The sequence below is a fragment of the Neophocaena asiaeorientalis genome, unplaced genomic scaffold (genome assembly GCF_003031525.2).
Source record: "Neophocaena asiaeorientalis asiaeorientalis breed wild unplaced genomic scaffold, Neophocaena_asiaeorientalis_V1.1 scaffold543, whole genome shotgun sequence".
NCBI classification, from domain to species: Eukaryota; Metazoa; Chordata; class Mammalia; order Artiodactyla; family Phocoenidae; genus Neophocaena; species Neophocaena asiaeorientalis.
The window spans coordinates 1117562-1126637 of NW_020173671.1; the positions used below are offsets into that span (position 1 = coordinate 1117562).

Consider the following 9076-nt stretch of genomic DNA (forward strand, 5'->3'; position numbering starts at 1 on the left):
GCCCCTGACTGAAGCCCTCCAATGACTTCCCTTAGACCTTATCATAAAGTCCACCCTCCTCACCCTGCCTAAATCTTGCCCGATCTGGCCTCAGTGCTTCTCTCCAGCTGCATCTCATCCCGCTCTCCCTCTGGCTCACCAGGATCTCACCTCATGGCTCTTTGTGTTCCTCTAACTTGCCAAGCTCAGTCCTACCGCAGGGCCTTTGCACACCTCTGCCCGGAACACCTTTCTCCCAAGCCTTCCTCACAGCCGGCTCCTTCTCAACACTCAGGTCTCATTTGAAATGTCACCTCCGTAGAGAGGCCTTCCCTTGAGCAGTCTTTCTAAAATAGCTTTCCCAGTCATGCTCTAGCACACTCTTTTATTTTATTCATAGCTTTCATCAGGATCAGAATTTTCCCATGTAATGATCAGTTTTCTGGGCTCTTCATTAGAATGTGAGCTCCACAAACAGTGGGTTCCAGTGTCTATTATTCACAGCAGCATGCCCAGTGCCTAAGGCAGTTATCGGCACCCAGGAGACAGTGAATAAATATTTTGGAGAAATAGTTGAAGTCACATGTCCAGTGAATGATGAACCAGGGCTAGAGCTCAGATCTCAGCCTGGGGTGCCCAGTCACGGCCCCCTCCCTTCCCTTCGTACCCATTCTTCCCCTGCTCCAAACCTCACAAAGCACCCTCTGCCCGAGGAAAATAAAGTACACACGCAGTTAAACTTTTGTCGGGGAGGAATCAGCTAATAATGACCATTGAGCAGACTTAAAGGAAAAGAAACCACAAAGATATAGATGAAAAGAGGAGCGTAGGTCGGGTCGGGGGAGGGATAAATTAGGAGGCTTGGGGTTAACATATACACACTATTATGTATAAAATAGATAACCAACAAGGACCTACTGCATAGCACAGGGAACCCTACTCGATAGATACTACATAATAACCTATAAGGGAAAAGAATCTGAAAAAGAATATATGTAGCGGAATTGCTGTGTTGTACACCTGAAACTTACACGACATTGTAAACCAAGTACACTTCAATAAAAAAAAAGAGAAGTAGGGACTTCCCTGGTGGTCCAGTGGTTAAGACTCTGCACTCCCAGTGCAGGGGGCCCGGGTTCGGTCTGGGATGATGTTTAATGGAAAGCAAAATCCTAAGAGGTTTGAACAATCGCTGTCAGAAAGCCTCCTTCATTCTTCTATTCATTCATTCGCTCACTCATTCACTCATCAACCATGTATTCGGTGCCTGTATGCGTTTGTGCAGGTCCTGGGTATATGCTGTGTCACCCCCTTGTTCCTCTGCAGGGGACCTCTGTAATCTATTTCCTGTCCTTTGGGGCTGCTGACCACACCAGTATGGGGCAGAGCCCTCAGGGGTCAAGCCTGCACCAGACAGGAAATGGAAACAGGCAGAACCCAGGTCATTCTGGCAAAACGCAGCAACATCTCAGTTGTCTCACTTCAGGATGATGTGAATTTCTCAGGAAATAAACCTTGCCCTTTTAAGCACCCAAACTTGCCTCTGAGGCTTCCTCGATGAATCTCATGGGAGATGACTGCACGTACCTCACCGTAACACAGTGACGATTTCAGGGGCTGCTGGTAGGTGAAGGAAGCCTCCATCCTACGCTGAAAGGCTCCTACTTTCTCAGGTATGAATCCCGTTTCAGCAGTGGGGACTGCACCTCGCACAAAGTGGGTGGACGGGGCTGCCGTCTGGCCCATCGCCTCACTGGCCCTCCCAGCCAGGAAGGGCGAGGCTCTGTAATCCATCCAAAAGGGCGCTTGCTGTCATCTGTCTGTTCAGCGGGGATGCCTCTCTTAAACTGGAACAAAGGCTCCTCTGTGCGGGTGGCTGCCCTGTTGCTGTCTCTGCTCTTTCACCAGACTGCCAATTTGCTGAACGCTGGGGAGCCAGATAAACACATGGCATTGTCTTGTATGTAAAATAGGGAGACAAAGCCCGAGAAACTGGTCTATGAAAAAAGAGCATGGAACTCCCATGCTCTTGGAACATCTATCTGGGCCGCTCCGAGGCCCTCTGGCTCTCTTCCTAGCTCCTGGCAGTGTTTCCAGGGACTGAGATTGCTGAGTAAATCAAACAGCATCTATGGAACACTGTTCACGTGGCAGAAAGTGCGCCGGGCCTGAACGTTTAGAGGTAAATAAATGAGACACAGTCCTTGAAGGCCCTCACAGGCCCTCAGGAGCTGGGGGCCTACCAGCCCGTGACTTCTCACTGACTGCAGTGTGGCCCTACTCGCCACGTTCTCGGCCCACGATTGGCACACTGGTGTCCATGCCCACAGCAAGCTTTATGACACACGTGTTACACAGAAACCAAGGGTAGCTATCAGTTAGCCATTCATAAATACTGCCTTTGCTGGTCAGGCTTTGCTTTAATTATTTTTACAAAAACTTGCGTGTCCTCCAAGTGTCATGAAGCCTGAACGATAAGACGTTTGCCCAAGTGGTTTTTCAGGAACTCAAAGCTGCGTCCAGTTCGAGTTTGAGCCCATTAAGACTGGTTGAGACCACCGACCCTCCATCTGGGCAGGCGCAAATGTCCACTTGGTGACCATTTGGCCTCAGGGGCCCAATACCTCCACCCTCAGGACACGCTAACAGCACCATTTTCTGAGCATGCGTCCTATGAAGAAGCCTGTAGCTTAGTTGTACCTGCACAGAACAATGATTACCTCACCTTTTCTTATCCCCATCACCTTTCCCCATGCTCCACACGCCTCATCTTTACCTCGTAAGTACCCCTCGCCCCCTCGCCGTCAGGAAGGCAGATCTGAGGGTTGTTCTCCCGTCTCCTCAATTGGCTGCTTCACAAATAAACCCTTTCTCTGTTGCCAACCTCAGCACCTCAGCATTTGACTCACTGCGACTCGGGCAGACCAAATGTGTTTGGTAACATTTGCACGGGGAACCAGAGACTTGCTCTGCCTGGTACATTGTTAGAATTCACTGCCCACGCTAAAAACTCTGCCCGTGGCAAATGTCTGGAAGGTACACATGCTATACAGTGAAAAAGCAAGCATCCTCCTTCCCTAGAAGCAGCCACGGTTCTAGAAAATGTGACTCTGTAGCCCACATTTAAAAGTCAGATTTCACATAAAAATCGAGATTCTCAGCTTTTACTTAGAAGGAATAACTGGAAGATCTGGAAACAATGGGCCCGTAATTCCACGTGGCAACAATCAGTGGGCTTGGACTGCAGCTGCCCCCCTGGAAGGGCCAGGCACCCGCCCCTCCTACTGCATCCACCACTGTCAGCTGGTCTGTGGCATCGTTCATGCTTCCTGCTGGGCTCTTTGAGGCAGACAAGCTGGCAACCCACAAGCTATATAGATATTTCTTGATTGTGATGGGGTTACATCCCAATAAACCCATTGTATGTTGAAAATATTGTTAAGTCGAAAATGCACTGAACACATCTACCCTTACAGAACATCACAGCTTGGCCCCGCCTACCTTGAACCTGCTCAGAACCCTTCCATTAGTCTACAGTTGGGCAAAATCTTCTAACGCAAAGCCTACTCGATAATCAACGGCTGACTATCTCACGTAATGGATTGAATACTCTACTGAAAGCGAAAAACAGAATGATCGTCTGGGTGCAGAACGGCTGTAAGCGTATTAGTTGTTGATTCTTGTGATCACGTGGCTGGCTAGGAGCTGCCCTGCCCAGCATATCGAACCCCATATCGCTAGCCTGGGAAAAGGTCAAAATCTGAAGTACGGTTTCTACTGAATGCACGCTGCTTTCCCACCATCGTAAAATCGAAAAGTCTTAAGTCAAACCATTGTAAGCTGGGGACTGTCCACTGTGGCCCAGGTCCCAGTTCTCAGAGAGGAGAGTTAATTACAGACATGCCTGACGGGAGCTGGGCGTTGCAGTTGCCCCGAGGTGCCATGTGAGTCATTCCACAAGCATTTACGGTACACTTCTCTACTTCTCCGCAGCCCCTGATGCACTGCCTCGTGAATGTCAACCACTTGTACGAAGACAAGACAGGGTCCCTGTCCCCAAGCCGCTCTCAGGCTAGGGAACGGAATCAAGTCTGTTCAGCATGGTTGCTATGGCAACTGGCACAGGAGACAGAGATGACATTGATGCTGAAAACACTGGTGAAGAGGCAGCGGTCCCATGGGAAGGGGGTCCCAGACACAGTGGTAAGGACGCTGCCCTGCCACTTGTGCGGGGCATTGGTCTCCGGCTCCGTCTCGGATGACCGACTGTGGCTTTTGTGCTGCTAACCAGGCAAACGGCACGTCCAAGCTCAGCTCACAAGCCCCTGCCCTCCCCCGGTTCCCCCAGTCATAGCAAGAATGTGACATCACAGGATAGAAACACACCAGCCTCTGCCACCAGTTGGAAAGATTCCCAGCAGCTGGTACAAGCAGCACGGAAAGCGGCCAAGGGGAGAATCCCAGCCACCTGGGAGCAGCCCCACGAGTCACGGCACTGCGGCCTCTCATACATCCCCCACCCCCATCCCTGGCCAGTGCTATTTGCTCCTTGTCTCATTTGCTCAATAGTGATTGAGCCTTATCTGTCCTACAGACTCAAGGTAGGAGAACCAGGTCTTCAACCGAAGATCATATAAGTGGATGGATTCATTCATTCACGCAACGACTCTGTTTCGAGCCCCTTCTGAGTGTGAGACACTGTTCCAGTTCCTGGGGATGTGGCAATCAAGTAGGCAAAAACACCTGCTCTCATAAAGGTTGCACTCCTGAGGGTACGTAGTGAGGGTGGGAGCGGGGGAAGACAATAAGTGCCATAATTAAGCTGTATATGAGATGCTGAGAAGTGCTATAGGAATACGGCTGAGAAGGGGATCGCGAGGTTCCAGCGTTGGGTGTGCGATTTTAAAAGGTCTCCCTAAGGAGGTGACATCTGAGTAGAAGCCTGCGGGAGGAAAGGAGCAAGCCAATGTCTGCAGGAAACATGTTCCATACGAAGGGAACAGCCACCCAAGCGCTGAGGAGGGAGGTGCCCGAGGATTTTCAAGGGGCAGTGCAGCTGGGGTGCAGTCGGAGAGGGGACAGTAGGAGGTTGCTGGCAGACAGTCCTCCCGGGTTTGTGCCTGTCTGGTGAGCTTTCGTTCCAGATCATTTCTTCAAGAAGGTTTGTATCGTGAACAGCCTTGGAACAGAGAGCAAGTATCTCCTCCAGGGCCAAGGGTGGATTTCTTTGCCAACCAGTATGATAGAGACGATGTCTCCTTCCAGGGCAAAGATGGCAGGTTTGCTCGCAGCCCACGGTGAACACTGGGGGTTTCCTTAGCTCACGGCTAATCTCAGCCGTGACGCACAGCATCCACTTGGGGCCACCTCCCTGCTCTCCCAGGGGACTTGGGGGCAGGACGCTCACACTGCCTGTTGCACCGTGAGTGGTAAACACCCGGGTCTCTGACTCTAGAATCTCGTGTTTTCTGCCAGCATCCCTAAAATTGTGGTACGCTAACCTGTTAGTCACAAGGAGGGTAAAATCTTAGATCCTTTCCAGCAGAGGGGCGAGACCAGAAACAAAGAATGAACGAGTGAATGAATGAATTGGGATGCAGAGGACGCTCCTCCTTAAACACAGAACATTAGCAATGAACAGTCCTCAGGGCGGGTGCGAACACATGGCCGTTCACTGCCTTGGGATAAAATAGGCCACAGGACCAGCCACAGAGCCACAGAGGCGGTCCTGTGACACACAGCAGGAAGAAGCAGATGGGGCCCTGTTCGCAGCTGCGGCTACCCATTCTCTCTGTGCAAGAGATCGTGGGAAAGACTTCCCTGCTGGAGGAAGGGCTGCAGGGAGCAGGACTGAGGAGGCCTGGCTCCGGGTCAGTGTCTGGCCGTGAAGATCCCAGCTTCGGAAGATCCCCTGCCTGCCCCATGGCTGGCTCCCGGGCCAGACTCTTCAGACAGGAGAAGCCACCCCTTGGGAAGAAAGGCACGGAGTTTCCCAGGACCACACCCCTGCCTCCCTCCTGTCCTGCGCCCACCGCCCTGGCACAGAGAGAAGGGACCGCCCACCACTGAATCACTCCCCTCTCCTCCCACCCGCGTTGCCAGCCGGCCGCCCCCAGGATATCGGGGCAGATGCCATTTCCAGGACTCTGAGTTCTTCTCTCTGTAGAGACAGACTTGCCAGACGACACACCCAGCTCTTTGGTTTAGAGCCTGTGATTAGTGGGGGGTGGAAATGCAGAGCTTGGGGTTCTGAGGGGGCCCCTGTCAACCCTCATCCCACGAGGCCCGCTGGGCTTTCCAGATTCCCGAGGACCCTGCTCCCCAGCTGTCCCCTGAGGAACGGGCAGGCCCACTTCCTCACTGAGTCTGCCTCTGGCTGGGAAGGAAACACCTGGATGCGAGAGGGCTGGTCGAGTGGGGAGGAGGCGAGCATTGTTCCTGGGCGGGGTGGGCGGGGGGAGCCTGGGAGGAACGTGACAGGGCCTGGATGCAGACCAGGAAGCCATGAGCCAGCCTGGCATTCACATCCACCATGAGAGCCGAGGAGGTGACAGAGGAAAGTGGCGGAGTGGCCGGGCAGGTAGCATTTGGTGCTGGACTGCCCGGGTTCCAAGCCTCTCTGTTGCTATGGCAACATGTTGCTTAGAGCCCTTGTGCCTCAGTTTCCCTATCTTTAAAGGAGACCTAATATTAGCACCTACCTCATAAGATTACTGTGAGGACTCAATGAGATGACATTCAAAAGCCACTTACTTAGAGCTGAATAAAGTAACAGGCCAGGCCCATGCTGCTAAGTTCTCCACAAACCCCACGTTAGCAGCCAAACTGAATCTCTAGCTTTTCTTTCTCGCTGTTCACACCCGCTCTCCTACTCTGGGTTTGCGCACTTTGTCCCCCTCACTGGGACGCCCGCTGCTCCATCTCTGCACACAAGCCCTCTGTCTCCCTCAAGACCCAGGTGCCACTTTGCGCGGAGCCCTCCCTGATCCCACACCTGTGGGGCTCTCTCCACCTGCGTGCACACCGCGCCTCGCCAGCGGCCCCGGTGCCTGTTACTGTCTGTGTTAGTCACTCACGGCTGTGTCTCAACCGCACACCAGCCGGGCAGCTTCTCAAGGACGGAGACACGGCTCTGGTTGGACTCTGGTGCCGGCTGCACACGTAGAAGACGCTGGATCCGTGTGTGTGTGAATGTGTGTGAGTGTGTGTGTGTGTATGTGTAGAGAATGGCCAAGATCCGGGACAGAGGTGGACAGATGATGTCCCAGGAGGGGCACCGATGGGGACCCAGAAGATTCTCTCTGAGCCCTGTGCCTTGCTTACCCACTCTGCACTTTGGCAAGTAAGTTGCCTCAGTCTCCTGACCTATAAACGGGCATTATAAACATACCCAGCCTTCCTCCAATTGCCCGTGAGAATCCAATGGGCTAAAGAATGTATCCTATAGCACCAGGCGTGAATAATTATTACTGTTATTACTGGCATTTACAGGATTCGGAGAAGAAAGGAGGGGTCTTCTCACAGGGTCCTGCGTCCTTTCTTCTTGTGAAAATGGATTGAATAATCTTTTTCTAATTTTTTTTTGGCCGCACCTCAAGGCATATGGGATCTTAGTTCCCTCACCAGGGATCGAACCCGTGCCGCTTGCATCAGAAGTGCCGAGTCCTAACCACTGGACAGCCCAGGTTGGATAATTTTAACTTGGCAGAATGGTCATAGTAGCCACCACATCTGGGCAACCCGTCTCAGAAAGGCTGGGCGCGTATTCACAAGCTCCAGGGGTGTCTTGCCCCTCACGGGCTCCCCTTCCAGCATCCCTCCTCCGGGACCCTCGATCTGCTCTGCTCAGATCTGCCTCTCCCGGCTCCCTTCCTGGAGACCCCACCCCCAGCCAGCGCCTACCTTGGCTCAGCTGCAGCTCGGCTGTCCACAGTCCTGCCCAGGGAGGCCTCCAGCCCGGGACCACCTGATGTCTTAGACGAGCCCTGACCGGTGTCTGCAGCCTCCAGACCTGCAGAGAAAAGCCCAGTGTCGCACAGCCCTGGCTCTGTCCCCTCCTCTTCCTTCCCCTTCCCCATGGCCCTCAAAGCTCCTCCCAGAGCACATCCTGCTACTAGGTTGCTTTCTAGAGAAGTGTCTGTGGTCAGCCACTGGTCACTGGAGGTTCTTTATTCTGACTGGGTGGGAGGGTGGCACCTCTGTGGGCCCCCCGCTGGTGCTGCCTGGGTAGCGATGCAGGGAGCCCTGACTTCTTTCTCGAGCTCCAGACACACCAAGAACCACACCCCCACCCCCGACACCATCAGCCAGATGGTCCCAAGTTCTTCCGACTCAACAGGTGCAAAGCCAGGTCCTCATTTCACCTTCTAAACCCACCTCTCTGCTGCTCATCTCAGAATCAGAAACCTGGGTGTCATTCTTCACATCTCCCCCTCCCTCAACTGTAACACCTAAACAGCACCAAGTCTTGTCACTGTCTCATGAACTGTCCCATTTTTTTTTCCATCTCCCATGGCGGTCATGAGGTCACCACTGTTTTTCTCCTAAATTATTACAACTGCCTGATGTCTGCCTGCCTCCGCCTCGTAGCCAAAGGTCTCTTTCTGATAGTGAAACACAAATCTGATCGCGTTACACCTAGTTACAACCTTCAATAGCTCCCTATTACCTTCAAGAGAATGGCCAAATTCCTTAGCATGACTTGCAAGGCCCTTCTTGATCTGGTCCTTCCTTGATCCCCAACCTCAGGCTTTATCCCCTTGCTCTGATGCCTTCCAGAACGCCTGCAGTTCCTTAATGATCCAGGCCGTCTCCCACCTCCAGGCCTTCGCATGTGCAGTGAAGTTGGGATTCTCTTCCCAACCCTTCTCCTGGCTCACTCCTAACCATCCTTCCTTCGGTACAGAAGAGGGAAAAACAGGTCAGGAGGAAAAGTGGAGTACCACGGAAGCTGGGGGTGGGACAGTGTCAAGGACGTGATGGTCAACGGTGTCCAAGACTGCAGACAGGACGTGGATGAACACCAAAAGCACCTGCTGAGCTTGATGATTAGGAGAGAGCAGTGCTGGGGAGCAGACCACCTCCACGGTGCCATGTT

At 52.9% G+C, this 9076-nt stretch overlaps 1 protein-coding gene across 1 annotated transcript in view; it reads right to left on the reverse strand.

Annotated features, from left to right (window-relative positions):
- PIK3R6 (phosphoinositide-3-kinase regulatory subunit 6) overlaps positions 1–8664 on the reverse strand; it is a 47027-nt gene extending 38363 nt beyond the window's left edge. The window contains exons 1-2 of the mRNA XM_024748479.1: positions 8648–8664; positions 7882–7990 (exon numbers count right to left, since the gene is read on the reverse strand). The gene's annotated coding sequence lies outside the window, so the exon portion shown is untranslated. The remainder of the gene's footprint in view (positions 1–7881; positions 7991–8647) is intronic.
- Between the last annotated feature and the right edge of the window lie 412 nt (positions 8665–9076).